Source organism: Dromiciops gliroides, chromosome 4 (assembly GCF_019393635.1).
Source record: "Dromiciops gliroides isolate mDroGli1 chromosome 4, mDroGli1.pri, whole genome shotgun sequence".
Taxonomy (NCBI): domain Eukaryota; kingdom Metazoa; phylum Chordata; class Mammalia; order Microbiotheria; family Microbiotheriidae; genus Dromiciops; species Dromiciops gliroides.
In genome coordinates, this window is record NC_057864.1 from 437,423,214 (window position 1) to 437,445,691 (window position 22,478).

The 22,478-nt window shown below is 43.2% G+C and overlaps 1 protein-coding gene across 1 annotated transcript in view; it reads left to right on the forward strand.

Moving 5' to 3' along the window:
- KCNC4 (potassium voltage-gated channel subfamily C member 4) overlaps nt 1-22,478 on the forward strand; it is a 70,135-nt gene that overhangs the window by 38,312 nt on the left and 9,345 nt on the right. The gene's annotated exons all lie outside the window — the stretch shown is intronic.

A 22,478-nucleotide genomic window follows, 5' to 3' on the forward strand; every position in this document is an offset into this window, starting at 1 on the left:
TCTCTTTTTTACTCCTTTCTCTTTTTCCTTCCTTTGTCCCCTTGTCCTCTTTCCTTCTTTCCCTCTCTGTCATTATTTCCTTCCCTCTTCCTTCCTTCTTCCTTTCCTTCCTACTCTTTTTCCTCCTTTCCTTCTTTCTCTTTCTCTTCTTCATCCCTTTTCTCTTTCATCCATTCTTCCTTTCATTTCTTCTTATCCTTCTTTTTTCCCTCTTTTCCTCCTCCCTTGTTTCTTTCTGTTATTCTTCTCTAGCCTCTTTCCTTCCCTATTCCCTCCTTCTTCCTTTCCTTCTTTTCTCTTTCCTCCGTCTCTCTTCATCCTCCCTTTTCTTTCCTCCTTTTATGTCTTCTTATCCTCCTTCTTTCCCTCTTTTCTTCCTTCCTTGTTCCCCTCTTTCTATCATTCTTCTCTACCCTCTTTCCTTCCCTACTCCTTCCTTATTTCCTTCCTTTTCTCTTTCTCTCCTCCCTCCCTTCTCTTTTTCCTCTCTTCTTTCCTTCCTTCATTCCATCTTATACTCCTTCCTTCCTTCTTTCTCTTTCCTTCTTTCTGTCATTCCTCACTTCCCTCTTTCCTTATTTCTTTTTTCTCCTCCCTCTTTCCTTCCTTCCCTCTTTCTTCTATCTTTCCTCCCTCTCATTCCTTCCTTCATTTTTCCTTCATTTCCTCTTATCCTCCTTCCTTCCTTTCCCTTTCTCTTCTCTCCTTCCTTCCTTTCATAATTGTGAGCCTCCCCCAAGAATCCTAAGCCTGAGTGGTATCAAGGAAATTAAAAAAAAACTCAACTTGTTTGGAAGTGAAATAAAGCTGAAGCAGTGCCATCCCAGCATTTTACAAACAAGGAAACTGAGGTTCATGAGGTAAGTGATAAGAGTGGCCCATGGTTACTCAACTAGTCAGTGGCCAGGTTGGAACTCCAGCCTAGCTCTCCCGGCTCCCATGCAGGATGGCACGGCCAGATCTATTTCATGAAACCTCACAGCCCCCTCACTACACCGGATTGTAATTGTGGAATCAAAGGTTTTGTCCCTCCTCTATTAAAAGAAACACAGGCATCAGGCAGTAGGAGGGGGAGGCACTATTTTGAGCAGGGGGCCTTCCTGGCCCCCCTGAAATCACACCCTGCCTACGTAGGTAGGGCTGACAACGAGGACAGAGCACACAGATGGCAGAGTAACTACTCAAACCGAAATGCAAACAGCCAGGAAAAACCTTCCATCCCCTTGGCTGGGGAATGAAGGGCAAGGGGAGAACTAAGGGAGCCCCCTGCCCAAGGCATGGCAAGGATAGAAGCATAGAGAGCCCGGAGCTGGGTTCTGTTTGACGCCCCCAACTCTTGATTCCCTCCCTCCCCTTTGCCTTGGCATTCTTTGCACCTCACCCCCCAATATACACACATGCACACACACACACACACACAAAGTATTCATAACAGCTAATAATAAGCGTTGACATTTATAGAGCACTTTAAGGTTTTCAAAAACACATGATATTTATTATTTCCTTTGATCTTCACAACTGCCCTGTGAAGTAGGAGCTATTCTTGTCCCCATTTATTGTTTACAGATGAGGAAACTGAGGCTGAGCCAAGGGAAGGGACGTTTCCAGGCAAGGTCCAACACACACCCAGCCAGCACATACTAGACAAAGGATTGGAGCTGACGTCTTGTTGACTCCAGGCCCAGCATGGGGTCCGTCACTCCTTCTCTGCTGCCTGCTTCTCTGGCTTTACCTACCCACTAATGCTATGGGTACCAGGCTATGGCACTCAGACCTGAAGTCTCTCTGGACTGGATCACACAAGAAAAGGACTGAGTAACACAAATGGCTGATTGGGACTGGGCTGGTCAACATGGGTCAAAGGAGAGTAGGCAGGGAATAGTGGCAGGGGAGGGGCTGAGGGGACAATGTCAGGAGACAATATCAGGGAGAAGCTGAAGGGACAGGATTAGGGAAAGGCCTGTTCCTGAAATGAAAGAGAAAAACCAGGCTGGCAGCCCAGGCCAGCCTCTAGGAGATGGCAGACAGCCAGTTGTCAATTAAAGATAAAATCTCTCCCCTCAGCCACAGAAGACTCTGGCCCTCTCAGACAAGAGAAGGCCATTTGCAACTGGGTTTGGCTTGGCGCTGCACAACCGGATTGATAATGGGATTGGATGCATTGCTGGCTTCCTAATGATATTAAGCATCAGGGCCCACATCCAAAATTGCTGCTGGTTTTCGCTGATCAATGCAGAACTATTTCCTCATTGGAGCTGTTAGCCCCAGCAGGCTTGGGGGCACCTGATGCTAGAGTGAGATCCAGCAGTTGTTGCTGGGATCAGGAGGAGGTCTCCTTGGGCTTTGTGGGCAGACACCCCATCAACAGAACCCTGACTGCTTCTAGCCTCTGGGGACTGGGGAAAATGGAGCAGAATATTTAGGGGAACATCCAGGGGACCCTCTTTCTGACTGGGGCCACAGGTAGCTTGGTCTATCCAAGGAGGAAACTCCCATTTCCAGGTCTCTGCAGAGAGAGACCAGATCTGGTTGGGGAGGCCAGGCTATACTGAGGCTGATTTGAATGGCAACAACTCACTTAAGGCCCAGGTGCCATGCTTGATTTGGCCAACCAGCTCCTCTTCCTAGGGATTGTTTTATCTCAGTACTGGGATTTCAGAAAGACCCCATTCCCTGATGGGGATGGAGGGGGAAAATGACATTAAGAAAGCTCAGTTCTTTATATTTTTACATCATTAAGAACAGACATCTTATTTGGACCTCACAACCACAGCCCTGTTGGGTTAGCAGGGCATGAATTACAACCCCCAATTTATATACAAGGAAATTGATGTTCATTGTGTCCGAGGACATATGACATACAGCTAGTTAGTAAAGGAAATGTGACTAGAGTCTAATTTTCCTGACTCCTTGTCTAGCGTTGTTTCTAATTGTACCTTTTTAGAGATAGACTGCCTTGCTTGGGGTAGTGATTCTAACATGCTAAGTCTTTGGGGTGGAATTTCCTCCCAAACTGTCCTACCTGAGGGCACACATTCATTATAATTACCCCTTCTCACTACTTCACCCCAGTCCCCAAACCAGATGAGACATTTATAACATCTAGTCTCTGGTTGGCCAATGAATATCTTTGGGAGGATGGGGCACTTGTCCATCTCTAAAATAAGGGTAGTGATCTATGTTAGACCCTCTTCCCACTGTAAAGAATGGCAAAAACCATTCTTCTTTTCCCAAGATGACATAGGAACCCCTTACCCATCTATATAGGATAAACACATATGTACAGTCAAACACATGCATGCATATAGATGCTTTCACCCTAAGCCTTTGTCTAATATGTTCCATACAAGGGGCTCCAGACACAAAAAGATAAGAGTGCATGCACGCATGCACACACATGGGCTCATGCACACACACGGGTGCATACACGAACACATTATTTCCCCGGCTTGCCCTTTGATATCTACGTGACCTTGATCAAATCCAATGAAATAACATGTACAAAACTTTGCAAACCTGGAGAGTGCTAGCTGTTATTATTAAACCACCTGTCCGAGCTTCAGCTTTGCTGTTTGTAAAATGGGGTTGGACCAGATGGCTTCTGAGTTCTCTTCCAAGTCTGCATCTATGGTCCGATGACTCTGCAATACGCAGCATCACTCTATACGCTAGTACAAGGATGCTCTGGGAACATGTCTATCCTCTCAGTCAACCTCATCTGATATTCATTGGATAGAATGGCCAAAGGACCCAGATGGGACTCTGAGGGTCTTCTCCTCTTCCCCCCCACTTCCATGGCTCTGGCCTACCCACTTCAGAGCCCCAGGTGGTGCTGAACTGAGACGATCCTGCCAGGGAACACCTGCTAACCACCTGTCTCCCAAGAGCTGCAGTACCCACCTTCGGTACACACAGACCTGGATCTGGAACCTCAGAGCCCAAGGCCCCTCTAGCAACAGGCCCTGCTCAGGGTAACGGTCCAAGGACGTGGTCCTCTATTGGGTTCGAGGTGATTGTCCAGGACAGATGATGCAGAGTGAAGCCGTGCTGAGAATGGTTAGAAGCTCTCCACAGAGAGCCATAGGAAGCTTAGATTCAGGGGGTGCTGAGACTTAACAAAAGAAAGGAGGCTGAAGTCCTTTATGGCTAGGTGACCCAGGAGGCTGAGCACTGAGCCTGGAATCGGGAAGACCTCAGTTCAAATCCAGCCTCAGATACTTACGGTTTGTGACCTTTAGCAAGTCACTTAATCTCTGTCTACCTCCATTCCCTTAATTGTAAAATGAGGATAATAAGGGCACCTAGCCTCTCCGAGTTGTGAAGATCAAATGAGACAATATTTGTAAAGCACTTAGCACAGTGCCTGGCACATAGTAGGTGTTGTATAAATGCCAATTATTATTTTTATTACTATTATCACTATCATCATCATTAGCAGCATCACTCCTGATAGATTTAGAGTTGGAAGGGACCTTACAGGTCAACTAGTCCAACACCCTCTTTTTACAGATATGGAAACTGAGGACTGAGGTTCAGTGACTTGCCCAACCAAGGTCACACAAAATCTCAGAATTGGACCCATTATCTGAACAATTCTTCCTACAGTATCCTAACAAGTAGTTGTGTATCTTCCACTTGGAAACTTCCAGGAAGGGGGACCTCCCCACCTAAGGAACTACCCATTCCACTCGCTGGCAGATCTCTTAGAGGTTTTCCCATGCATTAAGACTGAATCAAGGGGCAGCTGGGTGGCGCAGTGGATAGAGCACCAGCCCTGGATTCAGGACTACCTGAGTTCAAATCCGGCCTCAGACACTTAACACTTACTAGTTGTGTGACCCTGGGCAAGTCACTTAACCCCAATTGCCTCACTAAAAATAAAATAAAATAAAAAATAAAAGACTGAATCAACCTCTCTGCCACTTTCAGCCTTTGTTCCATGTTCTGCCTTCTGAGGCCAAATGCAACAATAGTCATAATTGCTATTTGTATAGTCCTTTAAAGTTTGTAAAGAGCTTCACATTCATTATCTCATTTGAGCCTCAAAACAACCCCATAACATGGGTATTGTGAGAATGATCATTCCCATTTTATAGCTCAGAGACTCAGAAAGGCAAGGCAACTCACCCATGCGTCCAACAGTCCTATGAGGTAGGTGTTGGTAGTATTATTATGCCTGTTTAAGGTGTCTGCAAACTATGGCCCATGAGCTAAATCCGCCTGAACCTGTCTTTGTGCTGCAAACTAAGAATGGATTTTACATTTTAAAATAAAGTTTCATTTAAAAAATGTTAAAAACCCATTCTTAGCTCATAGGCCTATAAACAAGTGGTGGGCTGGATTTGGCCTTCCACAGTTTGCCAATTCCTGTTCTAGATAAAGAAACCAAAGTTCAGAGCATTTCCATAGTCTACTTACAGTCACATAACTAGTAAGAGTCACACTCAGGTCTTGAACCCAGGTCTTCCTGACTACAGGCTGAACATGCTATCCACTTTACCACAGTGTTGCTCAACAAGACTAATATTTATTTCCATATCACTTCCTTTAAAATATTTTAAGAGGTTTATCTTCTATAGTGGCAAAGACCTGAAAATGAAGGTAGTGCCCATCAATTAAGAAATGGCTGACCACATGATGGGATAGAAGTGTGGTGGAATATTATCATACTGTAAGAAACTAGGAAGGGGTTGGTTTTAGGGAAAGACTCAAATGGGGAGGGAAGACTTGTATGGACTGAAGCAGAGAGAAGTGAGTCGAACCAGAAGAATAATTCATACAACAACAATAACAACACAGTAAAGACAAGATATCTCCAAAAGCCTTAAGAACTCTGATCCAAGCAATGACCAACCATGATTTGAGAGGCTGTGTGATGAAACATACAGCCTCTCTCCTGACAGAGGTGGGTGTCTCAGGGTGCCAATTGATTGCAGTGCACACACACACACACACACACACACACACACACACACACACACACTTATTTATTTATTTGTTTTTAGCGTGGCCAATGCCAAAATTCGTTTTGCTTGATTTAAAAAAAAAAAAGACATCTATCATGTCACCCCTAAATCTTTTCCAGACTATACATTCCCAGTTCTTGAAGTCCATTTGCATATTCTTCGATCTCCAGGCCTTTTGTCATATTGATCCACTGCCCTCTTAATATATACTAGTTTATAGATATCCTTCCTCAAATTTGTAGATGCCCAGAACTGAGCACACACTCCAAAGCTGGTCTAAGCTAGCTTCAGAGTAGAACACAAGATGATTGTCTCCCTTGTTTAGGACACACATTTTCTCTTAAAGCAGTATAATAATAAGGAATAGCGTTTATGTAGTTCTTTAAGATTTGCAAAGCACTTTACAAATGGATCTTGTTTTATCCTCTCAACAACCCTGGGAGGTTTTCAATCTCAATCTTTATTTTCCAGGTAAGGAAACTGAGGCAGAGAGCCTACATTGCCCAGAGTTACACAGCTAGTAACTATCTGAAGCTGCTTTTGAACTTATATCAGGCCCAGAGCTTTGTCCACTGTGTCACCTAATGTCAGATTTTGTTAACTCTTTTGGCTGCCAAGTCATACTATTTGACACGTTTTGAACTTGAAGTTCAACATACCCCTCAAATCACAGGAATTATGGATTTAGAGTTAGAAATTTAGGCCAAAAGTGGTCAGAAACATCTGTGTAGAATGTTTAGTGGAACTCTAGGGGGATCCCCTTCCTGACCAGGACCCCAGTAAGTCAAGGTCATTTCTGTCTTTCTTTTTTTGTTTTGTTTTGGTGAGACAATGAGGGTTAAGTGACTTGCTCAAGGTCACACCAATAGTAAGTGTCAAGTGTCTGAGGCCGAATTTGAACTCAGGTCCTCCTGAATCCAGGGCTGGTGCTGTATCCACTGTGCCACCTAGCTGCCTCCAAGTCAAAGTCATTTCTGGAGGAAACTCCCCAGGAATTTCTTGGTAGTGTCCTTGTAAATGGCAAGACCAAATTTGGTTGAGGAGGCTGGGCTTTGCCAATAGTTTGAACAGCAGAAATTTATTCCAACTTTCAGTCTTATCCATTTCCTTTATTTTACATATGAGGAAATTGAAGCTCCCAGAATTTACATGACTTGTCCAATGTTACACAGGTGGTAAATTGCACAGCTGGGATTTGAACACAAGTCATCTGATCCCAATCCCTGGATGTGATAAAGTTGATTTTTGTATATTTGTGAAAGTGGTGGTTTTTAGTCCAAATATTAGAATTTACATTTATCCCTTGAAAATGGCATTGTGGGGGCGGCTAGGTGGTGCAGTGGATAGAGCACCGGCCCTGGAGTCAGGAGTACCTGAGTTCAAATCCGACCTCAGACACTTAACACTTACTAGCTGTGTGACCCTGGGCAAGTCACTTAACCCCAATTGCCTCACTAAAAAAAAACAACGAAACAAATAAAATGGCATTGTGTTAGATTTGGTCCATTGTTGTAATCTGTCAAGTTTTGGGTTTGTTTGTTTGGGTTTTTTTATGCTGATTCTTTCATTCAATGCATAAACTTATCCCTCCTAATTTTGTGTCACTGGAAAATTTAACGAGCATGCCTCCCATGCCTTTATCCAAGTCATGATAAAAATCCAAAATAGCACAGGGCCAAATACACAATCCCCTGAAGCACTCTGCTTGAGACCTCCTTCCAAGTTGATAGCAACTCCTTAGTGATGATTGTTTTTTTTAGCTTGGAGCCATTCTGTCAGTTCAAAATCCCCCTAACAGTACTAACATCCAGTTAGCATCTCTCCATCTTGTTCACAAAGACAGGATGAGAGAATTTGTCAAAGACTCTGCTGAAATCTAGGAATCTTTATCTACATTATTCCCCTGATATATCAGTCTAGTAATCCTGTCAAAAAAGGAAATGAGGTTAGTCTGGCATGACCAGACTTGATGAAGCCATGCTGACTCTCAGTAGGTGGTGAAGATGAACCAGGAGCCAATGGTTTCCGTCTCTCCACATCCTCCTTTACTTCTCTTCAGCTCTGAGTCTAATCATTTAACCTCTTGCAGAGTCTCAGTTTTTTCCTCTGTGAAATGGAGATAATAATACTTCAGAATTGTTGTTAGGAAATCACTTTGTACCTTAACAGCATTATATAAAAGTGAAAGATCTGTCTCTCAATCTGTTCACCATTAAGGCATTCCTAGAAGTACCCAGGCACTGAAGAAAAATGCCTTTTGTCTCAATTCTCTAATTTCTTGTTGGGAAAACTGGATAGGAGTGAGGAAAAAAGAAAGGGGGAAAGAAAAAGGGAGAAAAGGAAGCAGTAAAGAGGACCAGGACAGAGGAGGAGGAGGAGGAAGGGAGGGAGAGAGGAAAGGAAAGATGAAGAATACAGCAGAAAAGGGCAATCAGGATGGAGAATGGTCTTCAGCTCATGTCATATGAGAATCAGTTGAAGGAATTAAGCACGTTTAGCCAAAGAAGAGAAAACTTATAGTTGGCTGGGGCATGAAAGATGCCTTCAAATATTGGAAGGAATATTGAGTGGAAAGAGAATTAATTTTTTACTGCTTGGCCCCAGAAGGCAGGACTAGAAGCAATGGGTGGGAGCTGCAAAGAGGCACATTTATGTTCTGTATAAGGAAAAACTTCCTAAAAATAAAGTCTATCCAAAAGTGGAGTGGGCTGCCTCAGGAAAGAGCAGGTTTTCCTTCTCTGCAGGTCTATAAGGTGAGACTGGGTGACCACTTGTTAGGTATGTGGAGGGGGGCTGATATCAGTTGGATTAGATGGGCTCTTGGATCCCCTATATCTGTGATGCCCAGAAAAGGAGGAGAGAAGAGAAGGAGGTCTATATGAGGGGGGAATAATAAGGGAAAAGCAGAGAAAGAGAAGAAGCAAGCAATGAGGAGGATAAGTGGGTAGGAGGGTGAGCACTGGGAAAAGTGAAAGAAAAAAATTCATTTTGTAATTTCAACATTTAGTCCCTTGGTCCCTCCAAGCATGTCCTACCCCAAACCACTGAGGGCCTTCTGATTGGTCTCTCTGAGTAGTTGAATATGTCATTGACTATTTTTGGGGGGGGAGGGGGGATATTAATACAGGATCCATTCTATCACCTGCTCTTCAGAGCTTAGTTAGCATTGGAAGGTAAGGGAGACTGAGCCAATAACTGGATTCCATGGATCCCAGTAATCATCTCTGGCCTGGATCAGGGCCTTTCCTTGAGGCCCAGAATTAGAATCCAAGGAGGTCCAGGAGAACATGCACAATGCCTTATCTAAATTTTGTATCTCCCCTAAGCCTAGTACAGTGCCCTGCACACAACAAGCTCTTAATTAACATTTGTTGAATTGAAATTTCTATATCTCGTAAGCTCCCGCTCATTGGTCTGGGGAGCCTAATAATGGAATCAATGGCTAGAGGTTCTCCTGAGCTCATACTGACCTCTGAACCTGATATCCAAAGATGCAACCTGATAAAGTGGGGAAGAAGATGGTTTTGGAATCCGAGGGCTTGGGTTCAAATCCTGATTCTGTCAAATGCTACCTGGGGGCAGCTATGTGGTATAGTGGATAAAGCACCAGCCCTGGATTCAGGAGGACCTGAGTTCAAATCTGGCTTCAGACACTTGACACTTACTAGCTGTGTGACCTTGGGCAAGTCACTTAACCCTCAACAAAAAAAAAATAGTGATGGGCACTCTCTGCTGATACCAGTGGATACCTTCCATCTAGGAGTCTTGAGATGAATCTGGTTAAGTCAATCAGGTGTTGGTGCTAAGGTCAGCATTGCCATGTTGACCCCCTGGGAGCTGAGGAGACACCAGGTCACTTAATGAGGGTTGAGCCTGCTCAGATTAGAAGAGGGGCAGGTTCCTCAAGATGTTAAGAAGAGTGGAACTGTGCCCTGTACTTTTAACCTGGGTGAGATAATGAGAGAGAGTGAGTGAGAGAGAGAGAGAGAGAGAGAGAGAGAGAGAGAGAGAGAGAGAGAGAGAGAGAGAAGGAAGAAAGGAAGGAAGGAAGAAAGGAAGAAACAAGGAAACAAAGAAAGAAGGAAAAAAGAAATAAAGAAACAAATGGGGAGGGAGAGAAGGAAGGAAGGAAGGAAGAGAAAGAGAGAGAAAGAGAGAAGAGAGAATGAGAGAATGAGGCTAAAGTATCAGAAGGTCTCTATTCACCCATACATCCTTTGTCATTCCTGGGATATCAGTACGTTCCCTAAGTCATTGAGTGTCAAGATATTCTAGATGCTTCTACAGCTTCTCCTTCCCCTAGGACTTAGCTCACTTTCCTGGTGTTTAGAAGTGCCTCTCTCTCTCTCTCTCTCTCTCTCTCTCTCTCTCTCTCTCTCTCTCTCTCTCTGTGACACACACACACACACACACACACACACACACACACACACACACACACACACACACACACACACACACACCTTGCTCTGAAAACATTTTCCCCTGGATCCATCTTTATATGCCCCCCTCTTGACTCCCACCCTTCAGCAGCAGAGGCCATCATAATTTCTCTCCTGGGCTCTGCCCAAGACCCCGAGGCTTGACCCTGGGCTTTAACCACTAAGATAACAATTCCCTTAGCCCAACTTCAAGTTGAGAAGGGTGGGGGCTGTTCTCTCTCTGTGTCCTTTCGACCCGTGAGCAGAGGAAGCTCTGGTCTAGTGCCATCCATCCAGAGGCCCTGGGAAGAAGAGTAGCCGTCCGAGGCCGTTGCTATGACGGCCTTCCCTCCCTGCCGTGGCTGCACCCGAGTTGCTATGGAGAGCTCTCCACCACGGTTGAGGAGCCCCAGATAGCTCCCCTGGGGATCTTTAACCCTCTCTGAGCTGGTTGGGGAGGGCACCTCAGGATGCCAAGGCTTCTTGGAGCCATTCTGCAGTTAGTTCCTGAGGCTAGAGCTCACTAGAGCGTGCACCCACGCACGCGCGCACACACACACACACACACACACACACACACACACACACACACACACACACACAAACACGCTCTGACTTCTGGCCCCTAGAAACTCACCAACTCATGGGAATCCCTGTTTTTTACGTTCCAGTCAATTACCAGCATAGTCCCTCTAGGCCCAAGCTAGAGGTGGCAACTAACTCCCAGCCGGGGGTGGGGGTGGGAATGGGCCAGAATTTTCTCTCTGTTTCTGGGTCCTTGCCCAGGATTCTAGTAAATGCCAGGCAGCACAATGCTGGGGAAAGTAAGCTGAATTTAAACTCAAAGGACCTGAATTCGAATCCAACTTAGCCACTTATTCTGTGTATGATGTGGGGCAAGGCACCTAAAGTTCCAGGCCTTAACTTCCTCACCTATAAAGTGAAGGGATTGGATTAGGTGACCTCTGAAGTATCTCTCAGCTCCATACCTATGATCAAAGTCATCTGTCCTCTCTGGTCTTCAGCTCCCTCATTTGTAAAAGGGAAGGCATTCAGCTAGATCATCTGTAAGGTCCCTCTGGATATATGGAGATAGCTATGGGGCACCACCATCATTAGGTTCCTTCCCTGTACTGTACCTGCTTCTGGGGGAGTCTCTTCATCTTCTCCCCTGGCCAACATGTACAAGTCATGGGAGGGAGACTGCAAATGGGGAATCCAATGGGAGTTGGGGGGAGGCTTCAAGGCAGATCATTTAGCCCAACCCATTCATTTTCTAGATGAGGAAACTGAGGCACTGGGAGGTGGTATGATTTGATCATCTTCACATAGGTAGCAGAGCTGGGATGCAAACTGAGACCATCTGCCTTTAGGTCCATCCAGGAACAGAATGAGGAATGAGTTGGCTCCTTAGATAGATGACATCTGTGTTTGGTAATGTAGATTCCTAGCTAGTGTTGCAGGGGTCTTCGTAACAAGCCCCTCAACTGGACTGGTTCTCACCCTCCTGCTGCCTGTGTGTAGATCATCTCCAGCACAAAGGACTGGCAATGGTCCCTGGGTCCATGCTTCCAGACTCCCTACTTGAAATCTACCCTGGAGGTGTTTCTCTTAGTATATGTAGGTGGTCAGCTGTTGCAAGTCACTTCCATTTCTAGGACAGCCAAGACCCTTGGGATTGCTGCTGGTTCGTCTCCTTGCCTCGGGTCTCTCCCCCTCCTCCTTCCTTCTCTCATCTGTCATTGAGCTTCTTGATCCATTGAGACTATTCTTTGTAGGCAACATTCAATCTTCCAACTCTGGGCATTTTCATTAGCTGTCTTCCTATGCCTGAAATTCTCTAGGTTCTCATATTGTCCCCCTGGCTTCCCTGCAAATCTCAATTCAAATCCCTCCTTCTCTTAAGAAGACTTTTGGGTCCTCCCTACTCCCATTTACCCTGTAAATTTCTTGTAATTACCTAGTTGTTTGCACATTGCCTTCCCATTATAATGTAAGTTCCCCGAGGGCAGGGACTGCTTTTGATTTACTTTGTATCTCCATCATTTAAAAGAACAGCACCTGGCACATAGTAGGTGCTTAGGGGTCGGTGGCAGGAATGGAACAATACTGTGGCATAGCAGAGCCAGAATGAGACTTGGAGTCATCGGACCTCTGTTTGAACTCCACCTCCAGCACTTACTGTACTGGTTGTGTGACCTTGGGCAAATCACTTAACATCTTTGAATATTTGTTTTCCCATCAGCAAAAATGGAAATAATAATAATAATAATAATAATACCTTTTCTGCTTACCTCATAGGGTTGTTATGAAGAAAATCCTATGTGTCTATATGTGTGTGTGTGGGGGCAATCACAGGATTTGGTGTTGTAAGAATTGAGTTGAAATTCTACTCTGTCCACTTACTAGTGGTGTGCCCTTGGGCAAATCACCTCCCCATTTTGTTTTCTCAATCTGTAAAATGGAGATTAAAAATACTACCTACTACATAGGGTTGGCACGAGACTCAAATGAGATAATGTATGTAGAGTATTTTGTATGCTATAAATCACTATAAATATGTCTCCCATTATTTCTGGGTCTGTTTTCTTTTCAATATCATAATCAGCACTTACTAGCTGTGTGACCCTGGGCAAGTCACTTAACCCCCTGTTGTCCTGCCCCCCCCAAAAAATATCATAATCAAGTGTTTTTCTTTCAATTCTTAAATGTTCATTTTTGATGAGCCTAACCAATATCAACAAACAGGAACATAATAAGAGTATTCTGTGTGAAATGATGAATCTCTATTAATTGCAACCTGTTTCTTAAGTGTATATAAAATTAACACGATAGTAATTGGGAAGACCTGAGTTCTAATACCACCTAACCCCCTCCCCATGAGTACCTTGAAATACAGTGACATTGTCCCAGTGAAATGTTCTCCCTACCCAACTCTACCTTCTGCCTTCTCTGGCTTCCTTCAAGTTCAGTTAAAATCCTATCTTCTATAAGAGGAAATCTTTCCTAACCCCCATTGATTCTAGTTTCTTTTCTTTGTTGATTATTTCTGATTTATCCTTTATATAGCTTGTTTGCACAGTTATTTATAATCTCTTCCATTTAACTGTGAGCTACTTGAGAGCAGGGGCTATATTTTGCCATTCTTTGTATCCCCAACACCTAGCCTATTGCCTCTAATTCATTGACTGATCTTACAACTGAGGAACCAGATCCCAACTGATCCCCAGATCCCCATAATCATACAGCTTGTGTCAAAACAGGAATTTGAACCCAGGTGCTTCTGATTCCAAGTCCAGCATTCCATTTTTCAGGCCACCATGATGCTTCTCTCTTTAGTGATTGGGACTCCTTCCACTATGGCCAGGAACCATCTCAGTTATCTCTGGTTTGGGGAACAGAACATGGAACTGACTAAGAACATAACCCTTAGGCAAAACAACAAAATAAAAACCTAATCCCAACTCAGCCAGTGGCTTGTGATATGACAAAAAAAAGAGACTAAGGTATTGGTGGAAAGTACTTGAACTTAGTAAAGACCTGGGTTCCAATGCTGGTCCTACCACTTCCTTAGAGTATGACCCTAGTCAAGTCACTCTACCTTCTGAGGTTCAGTTTTCTCATCTTTAAAATGAAGTTCTTTCTTAAATTTTCTTACTTAAAATGTTTTTACTTCCTACCTCACACAGGTGTAAGGAGAATGCTTAAAGAGTTATAAAAATATGAGCTGTTGTCATTATAGGATTGATCACTGAAAGGGACCTTAAAAATCTCCTAGTCTAAACCCATGATTTTATAGATGAGAAAACTGAGACTTGAACAAGGTAATCATCTACCTGTGGGTCATCTACACAACTAGTAGCAGAGCTGAGATGTAAAACCAGATCCCCTGGCTCCATTATATTATCTCCCCTTCATTTTTCCATCTGTGAAATGGGGCCAGTGCTTCCTAGAGCTAGGAGGAGGAAGAAACAGAAACCCCAAAAGGAGACCAATATTTAAAATATAGGGATTGATGAGTTTGGGAGGGGAAGAAGGAAAAAAGGAGGAGAAAGGAAAATGATAGTTTTGGAATACATCTTCTTCTGCTATTATTTCCAAACACACCTGTGAGCAAATGATTTCAAGAGCCAAGAAAAGCCCTGGCACCTGCAAGAGAGAACAATGAAGCAAGAGGAGGCTCAGGCAGTGCGACTTCAAAGAAACTCAGAACAGGAGGAGGGAGAGGCAACAGCTAAGGCAACTAGGATGGAGGCAGAGGGAGTGGGGCTGTGGGACTGGAGCAGAGGCAGTAGAGCCTCAAAATTAACTGCACATGCCCAAAATAGAACAGCTGGGCAAAATCCTGGCTCTGTTTGGGTGTCTGCTAAGCTGAGCTCGGGTGGGAATAGGACAGGTTGGAAAACACGGTTCTTTTCCCTTATAGGTAGGTCAGGCTGGGTAGGAAGGAGTTTTATTCTAGGTCCAAAAGAGATCATACCTAGAGCCGAAGGGAGATTTGGGGTAAGAAATCTTCTTCTACCTGCGCAGATCAGCTAAGAGTCTTAGAGAGTTATCTGGGAGCACTGAGAGGTTAGGTAACTTGAACAGGGTCAGAGCCAGAGTATGTTGTTGGGAGGAGAGGGGGAACTTGCCTTCTTCACTTCAAGGTCTGCTCATCTACACTCAATCCCTCAGATCTTCCTAGCCCTGAGGCCAGTTCTCTCTCCATCCAGAGACGTCAAACTTTCACAAAACTCCCGTTGAATCAGATTAAAAGGCCATTGGGAAATGTTTAACAACATAAATAAAAATACATTTTTTGTTGTTGTTCGGTTGTTTTCAGCCATATCCAACTCTTTGTGACCCCATTTGTGGTTTTCTTGGCAGAGATATTGGAGTGATCTGCCATTTCCTTCTCCAGCTCATTTTACAGATGAGAAAACTGAGGCAAACAGGGCTAAGTGACTTACCCAGGCTTCACACAGCTAGTAAGTGTCTGAGGCAGATTTGAACTCAAGATAATGAATCTTCCTGACTCCAGAGCCAGCACTCTATGCACTATGGTGCCACCTAGCTGACTCAAACTACAATACAACATAGATAATGTTAATTTGTGGTTTTCTAACTTAATACGAAGCTTCTAGAGACCCATTTCTATTTGAGTTTAATACCATTGCACTACACCATGTGACCTCCCACCGAAACAACAATAATAAGTAGTGTTTAAATAGCACTTTTAAGTTCATAAAGTTTTGAGGCAACTAGGTGACACAGAGGACAAAGTGCTAAAGCTGGAGTTAAGAAGACCTGATTTCAAATCCAGCCTCACACACTTTTTAGCTGTGTGACCCTGGGCAAGTCATTTAGATCTGCCTCCAGTCACTGAGTTTCCCCATCTGTAAAATGGGGATAATAATAGCACCTACCTCCCGGGTTGTTGTGAGAAAGAACAAGATAACAATGCTAACTATTAAAGCCTTCTCAGCTCACACTAATCATGTCACCACTACAAATATTTCTGCCCTGTTTTTACAGAGGAACAAACCAACATTCAGAGAAGCTAAGTGATGTTCCTTCCGTCACACAACTATTGAGTATCACATGCAGACTGTGAACTCAGTTCTTCCTCGGTTCTTGCCTCCAGCTTCAGCTTTCTGGTCACCATACTGTACCACACAGGTGTTAATATCTGGACCTAAGTCTTACTGCTCCAAATCCAGTACTCTTTTTACCACTCCATACTTATATATTTTCTCTTCTTATAACCATTGTATTTCATTATAAGACTTAACAGCTAGACACCCATTCCTTCTCCTACTGGGAACCTCCACTTCTTAGTACCACTCTCTAACACTGACAGGAGTGAGATTAGAAATGAAAGGGTTAGATTTTTTCCCTCTAAACTTTATTGCTATTGATTTTAGGTGGAGAATCTAATTGCAGCTTTCCAAATGTTGGTAGATTTAGCAAAAAATGCATAAGGATAGTCTACAGCTTGCAACAGAGGGTGCCACCGAGTGGTACCCGAGGCAACTGCTGATGGATCTCTCTCATTTTCCACCAGAAGCGTTTAATTTTTTCTCCTCTTCTTCTCCTCCTCCCTATCCTTCTATTCCTTTCCCCCTTCTCCTCTATCTGTTCCCCATTCCTGCCAGTCCACATACCTTCTTTAGCCTCACTTGATGCCTCTGAAACTAAACAGTTTATTGACCTTTGCTGTGGAAGTCAGAACTAAAGCCAAGTAGAACCATTAACTGGGCCAGGTTACCTAGGCTTTACCCTAGATGCAAAAATTGTCAGAGTATTAGCAGTACTCCAGCAACTAGGGCTAAACCTAGAACCTATTCAGCAAGAATAATTAGTTAAAACAGGAAACTACTAGAATATTTTATACCCCAGATAAGCTCCTTTTTGGCCTGACCTTCCCTTGACTTCTTCCCCCCATAGATGACAGTAACCTCATAGAGTGCCAAGTTTTCCACCACCACCACTCACCACCCAAGCTGAAATAAGTTGAAGGCATATTTCATGGTATTTCCCCTCCATACAAAAATGATTAGTTATGGGTCTAGGATCAGGACAGGGCTTGACAAACAAGGATGTAATTTGGCCATGGATGACTTTCTCAATACAGCTGTGGGACCCTCAGTATCAGGCTCTTCCCCTTTATATAAGAAAAGCTAGATTTCAGCTTGGATATCTGTCCGGGTGCCAGATTTCGCTCCAGGATTACTGGGGCTGGAAAAAAGACTTAGGTGGGAGGAGAAAGCCAAGTCCTTTCCACAGTAAGTGAGAGGAAATGGAGAGGAAGGATGGTGAGTTTGATTGGGTTGTAGAAGAGGTAGAGAAGTAGGCGAGAAATTCATTGCTAACAGTCACGTAGTACTTTATTTCCTCTAATGAACCTGCAATGTTAGTTATACCTCAATATATACCATTGAGACAAATTTCACTATGCCCAGTTTTTAGAGGAGAAAAGCAAGGCTTATAGATGGCAAGGAACTTTCTCCTGGTCACAGAGCCAGGACTTTGGCTTTTCCCACTACACTGTACTGCCTCTGATAGAAAGCAATCAATAAATCATTTATTAAGCACCTACTGTATGCTAGGCATTGTGCTGAGTGTTGTGGTTACAAAAGACAAAAATAAACTGGTCCCTGCCCTCAAGAAGCTTACATTGTATTGGGGGAGACTACAGCTATGTGTATATGCATATATACATATATGTGCATACACACACATATATATGCACATATATACATATATTCTACATACATTAGATATAACACATATAACATACATTATAAATATATTGTATATATAATATAATATAAATAAAAATATATATAAACACAATAAACAAAATAGTTGTGAGGTATTTTGACAAGGAGGGCACTAGGATCTGGGGGGAGAGCATCAGGAAAAGCCTCCTGTACAGTAAAAGTGGAATTTGAGCTGAGCTTTAGAGGAGACTAGAGATTCTAAGAGATAAATGTCAGAAGGAGTTGCATTCCAGGAATGTGGAACAGCCTGTGAGAAATTATACAAATGGGAGATGGAATATCATGGGGGCAACAGCTAGAATACCAGTGTGGCTGAACCAGAGAGTATGTGAGGAGGAGTAACATAGAAGTATGGAAAGGTAGATTGCATCCAAATTGTTGTTTCAGTCATTTCAGTCTTCATGACCCCATTTGGGGTTTTCTTGGCAAAGTTATTGGAGCAGTTTGTCATTTCCTTCTCCAGCTCATTTTATAAATGAGGAAACTGAGGCACAGGGTTAAGTTCAGGGTCACCCAGGTAGTAAGTGTCTTAGGCAGAATTTGAACTCAGGTCTTCTTGACCTCAGACTCAGCACTCTGGCTACTATGCCACCAGAGAGAGTTGAGAGTCGAAGATGACACCCAGATTATAAGCACAGGTAACTGGGAGAATGGTGGTACCCTGAACAGTAATAGGGAAATTAGTAAAAGGGAAGAATTTGGGTGGAAGGATAATGAATTCAGTTGGAAGTTGTTATTCAGTCATTTCAGTTGTGACCCCATTTGAGGTTTTCCTGGCAAAGAGTGGTTTGCCATTTCCTTTCCCAGTTCAATCATCTAGTCCAACTTCTTAATTTTACAAATTAAGTCTCAGAGAGTAGAAATGACTTGCTCAAAGTCACCCCAAGAGTTGGTCTCAGAGCTGGGACAAATATCCCAATATCCTAAATTTTAGCTCAATTATTTTCTCTTCCATCAAACTACTGAACATTGAGTGCTGGTAACTAAAACTCGATTGTAGTCAATGTCTACTATCCAGATAATTTGACATCTGATGAATAGCCTGAATTTTCATTTTCATCCAGATCTTTCATCTGTGATCTGGGGAACTTTCTCTCCCAACTGGCCAAGGAAGACAAGTGTCCTGGATTATCATTGTCATCGTTATTCTTTTGCATTCATATAACACTTTAATTTTTCAAAGTGCTTTATATACATAATCTCATTTGGTCCTCCCAACAATCCGGTGGTGTGCGTTGTTATAATCCCTGTTTCATAGATGAGGAACTGAAAACTCAGGGAGCCTGAGTTTCTTGCCCAGGATCACATAGCTAGTAAATTTTAGAGGCAGGATTCTCAGAAGATTAAAGATTTAGATTTGGAAGAGACCATAGAGAGTGTCTGGTCCAAACCCCTCTCCTTTCCATCCAGCAGTCTTCCCCTTGCACCATGATGTGGTTCACTCTGCTGCTCTGGGGACTTTCCCTATCTCACCAGTAGTGGCACAACAGCTCCATGGAGCTGTAATTGATTATTAATTCGTTCCAAAGAGTATCTGAATTGAGGGGGAGTCATGTCCCTTAAGTTGATTAGATAAGTCCTCCTCTTCTGATTAGGACGATTAATGATGTGTTTAGTTATTATATAACTCCAAGTAGAAATTAGGACCCCAGAGTCCTCTGCTTTCCTAAATTGATCACTTAGGATCCAGTCATTCAATTGAAAGCTCAGCCTGGGACACCTTTCACTCTGGCCTCCTAGTTTGTCAATGAGAAAAATGCAGACTATCAAACAATCCCCTTCCCCTTATTTTTATACCCCACCCCCGCACAATGCTCTACTCCATGAGCACAAACAGGCTTGTTCTCTGCTTTCGTTTTTCCTGGTGGGATGAAAAAAGGAAATCAAACTCCATTCCTTTGAGGCTGTGAATTCCCCCGCCCCCAGGTCACAGGGTTTAGAACCAGAACAGATCTTGGAGATCATCACACCCAACTCCCTCATTTTACAAAAGGAGAAAAGGGTTTTTTTTCCTGCCTTTCCTCCACAATTGGGAGCAATGAAGATTTGGGGGAGCTAAGGGAGATGGAATATCCACTAAGATATCTGATCTTGTCTCCAAGTGGCTTATCCCTTTGCAGGGAGTCAGGGAGGTAATGCCTGGAGGAATGTCTATAAAGTGCTCAGAGCTTCTCGGATGTAAAGGGCAAAAGAAATCAAAGCTGAGTTGTTATCATGAGTCCTGACAAGGGAAAACAGGCCAGTATGTCCTTTCTTGCCTGATCTAGTCAGTGGCTGGGCCAGAAGCCTTGCTGTCACTTTTTTCCACTTGACCCCAAAGGCTAACTGAGTGTAAGCCACTGAATCATTGATAGATAGGTAGGAAGAACTTTACTCCATCCCACCCAGCCTGAGCCAGTTCCAAAGCACTGATCTGTGACTGAAGTGGGACTTCTTTCTTGCTGGCCCCAGAGGCTACCTTGTCGCCTCACTGTGGGTTTGGGTATTAGGTGTATAATTTGATATGGGACAGAGATATTTTTAGGTATCAACCACTCCCCATTCACAAGTAAGGGTGATTTAAGGATAACCAGTGGAGGATAAGGGAGGACTGGGACAACCAAGACATGAAGTTCTCATAAACAAATTCCTGTGGTCAGTAGCCTAAGTTAGACCTCCAAGACAAAGTTTGCAAAGGGACACCCCACACTCCAGTCCAATACCCCAGAGACATATGTCTGGAGAATAAAAGGGGAGGAAAGGAGGCACCTAAGAATTTTCAAGGACATCTTGGGCTATCACCACACTGATGATGGAAGAGGCATGATATGGGGAAAACCCGAGGTGGGGCTGTGCTAAAATCTCTAGGATGCAATCTGCCTAGGGTTTCTGATTCCTTTCCATATACACCCATCTAACTGGGTGTCATAAGGAAATGAGGGTATCTTCAGTGTGTTTAACTTTCTCCTAGCGCCATGCAAATTCAGCTCTTCTAAAACTAAAAAACTACATCAGCCTTCCCTCTTTTCCTCCCTCCACCCCTCCCTTTTCCTCTCTCTTTTTCCTCTCACCCCTTTTCTCCCCCTCTCCTGCCTTTCCTCCTCCTCCTCTTCTCCTTCTTCTTCTTCCTTCTTCTTCTTCCTTCTTCTTCTTCTTCTTCTTCTTCTCTCTCACATACACTTGCACACATACACACATGCATGTGCACACACATGTCACTTTTGCTCCCGAAGTTTTATTGTTCAAAAGAAATAAAAACATTCGGCTCAGGGAAGTGGGTTTATACTCTCTGGCTGTGATTAGAGAAAAGCTAGGTTCCCCTGGCAGACACATTTGAATGGTGTAGAATGGTGTAGACATTCCACTTCTAGTATGGAAAAGAAAAGAAAGGAAAGGAAAGGAAAGAAAAGAAAAGAACAAAAGAACAACAAAAGAAACCATTTAGGCTTCCAAAGTGTTAGATTATTTAGTTCAATGTGATGAAGAATTTGACAGCGCCTGGAGCTTTTCAACAATAGAACAGGCTTTCTACTTTAAGGGGACTACTTCTGGTCACTAGAAGCATTAAATAAGAAGTTGGGGTTCTGGGGGCACATCTCAAGGCTGCAAAGATGTGTAGAGGAGCTTCCTACAAGAAGCAAGAGTATATACTATCTGAGATACTTCCGAGTCTAAGATTCTATGATGGAAATCACACCTTAAGAGAAGCAATACCAATGAGCCCAAACCAGCTGGGATCAAGATAAAATTGCAGTGGTTTAGAAAATCGTTGTGTTGATTTCAATTAAACAATCACGTATTAAGAATTTACTAAATGCAGAGCATGGTTCCAAGGGGCATGAAAAGTTTAGATAAGACAGGATTGCTGACCTCATGGAGTTTGCAGTCTGAGAGTTATTTGCTCTATTTTTAGAGGTGCTATAAGGAGGTGCTTCTAGTATGATAAAAGAGCATCATATCTGGAGACAGAAAACTTGGTTTCAAATTTATTCTCAAATAATAGTTGTGTAATGTAGGCGGGAGACTGAATCTTCCTGGCCCTCAGTTTACTCACCCACAGAACTGAGAAACTGTGGTGTTTTAAGGTTTGTGAAACACTTTACAAGTATTATCTCATTTTATCTTCACAAAAACACTTAGAAGTAGATGTTATTGTTATCTCCACTTTACAAATGAGAAAACTGAGACAGACAGAAATTAAGTGACTTTCCAAGGTCACACAGCTAGTAATTGTCAAGTGTCTGAGGCCAAATTTGAACTCAGGTCCTCCTGAATCCAAGGCCAGTGCTTTATCCTCTATACCACCTAGTTGCCCCTGAGGCTGGATTTTAAGTCGGGTTTCTTTGACTCCAGGCCCAACCCTCTACTCACTGCACCATCTAGCTGCCTCTAAGGTCTTGTCCAACTCTAACTCCATGACCTATTACTCAACATATGGAAGAACTTTTTTCCCATAAAAGTATTTTATCATTTTCCAGTTACATGTAGAGATAGTTTTCAACATTTATTTTTATAAGATTTCTAGTTTCAAATTTTTCTCCCTCCCTCCCCTCCCTCTTCCCCTCCCCAAGACAGCAAGTAATCTGATATAAGTTTTATATGTACAATCACATTAAACATATTTCTGCATTAATCATGCTGTGCAAGAAGAATCAGAGCAAAAAGGAAAAAACCTCAAAAAAGAAAAACAACAACAATAAAAACAATAGAATAGTAAGGTTCAATCTGCATCTATATTCCACAGTTCTTTTTTTCTGGTTTTGGAGAGCATTTTCCATCATGAGTCCTTTGGAACTATCTTGGACCATTGTATTGCTGAGAAGAATCAAGTCTATCACAGTTGATCA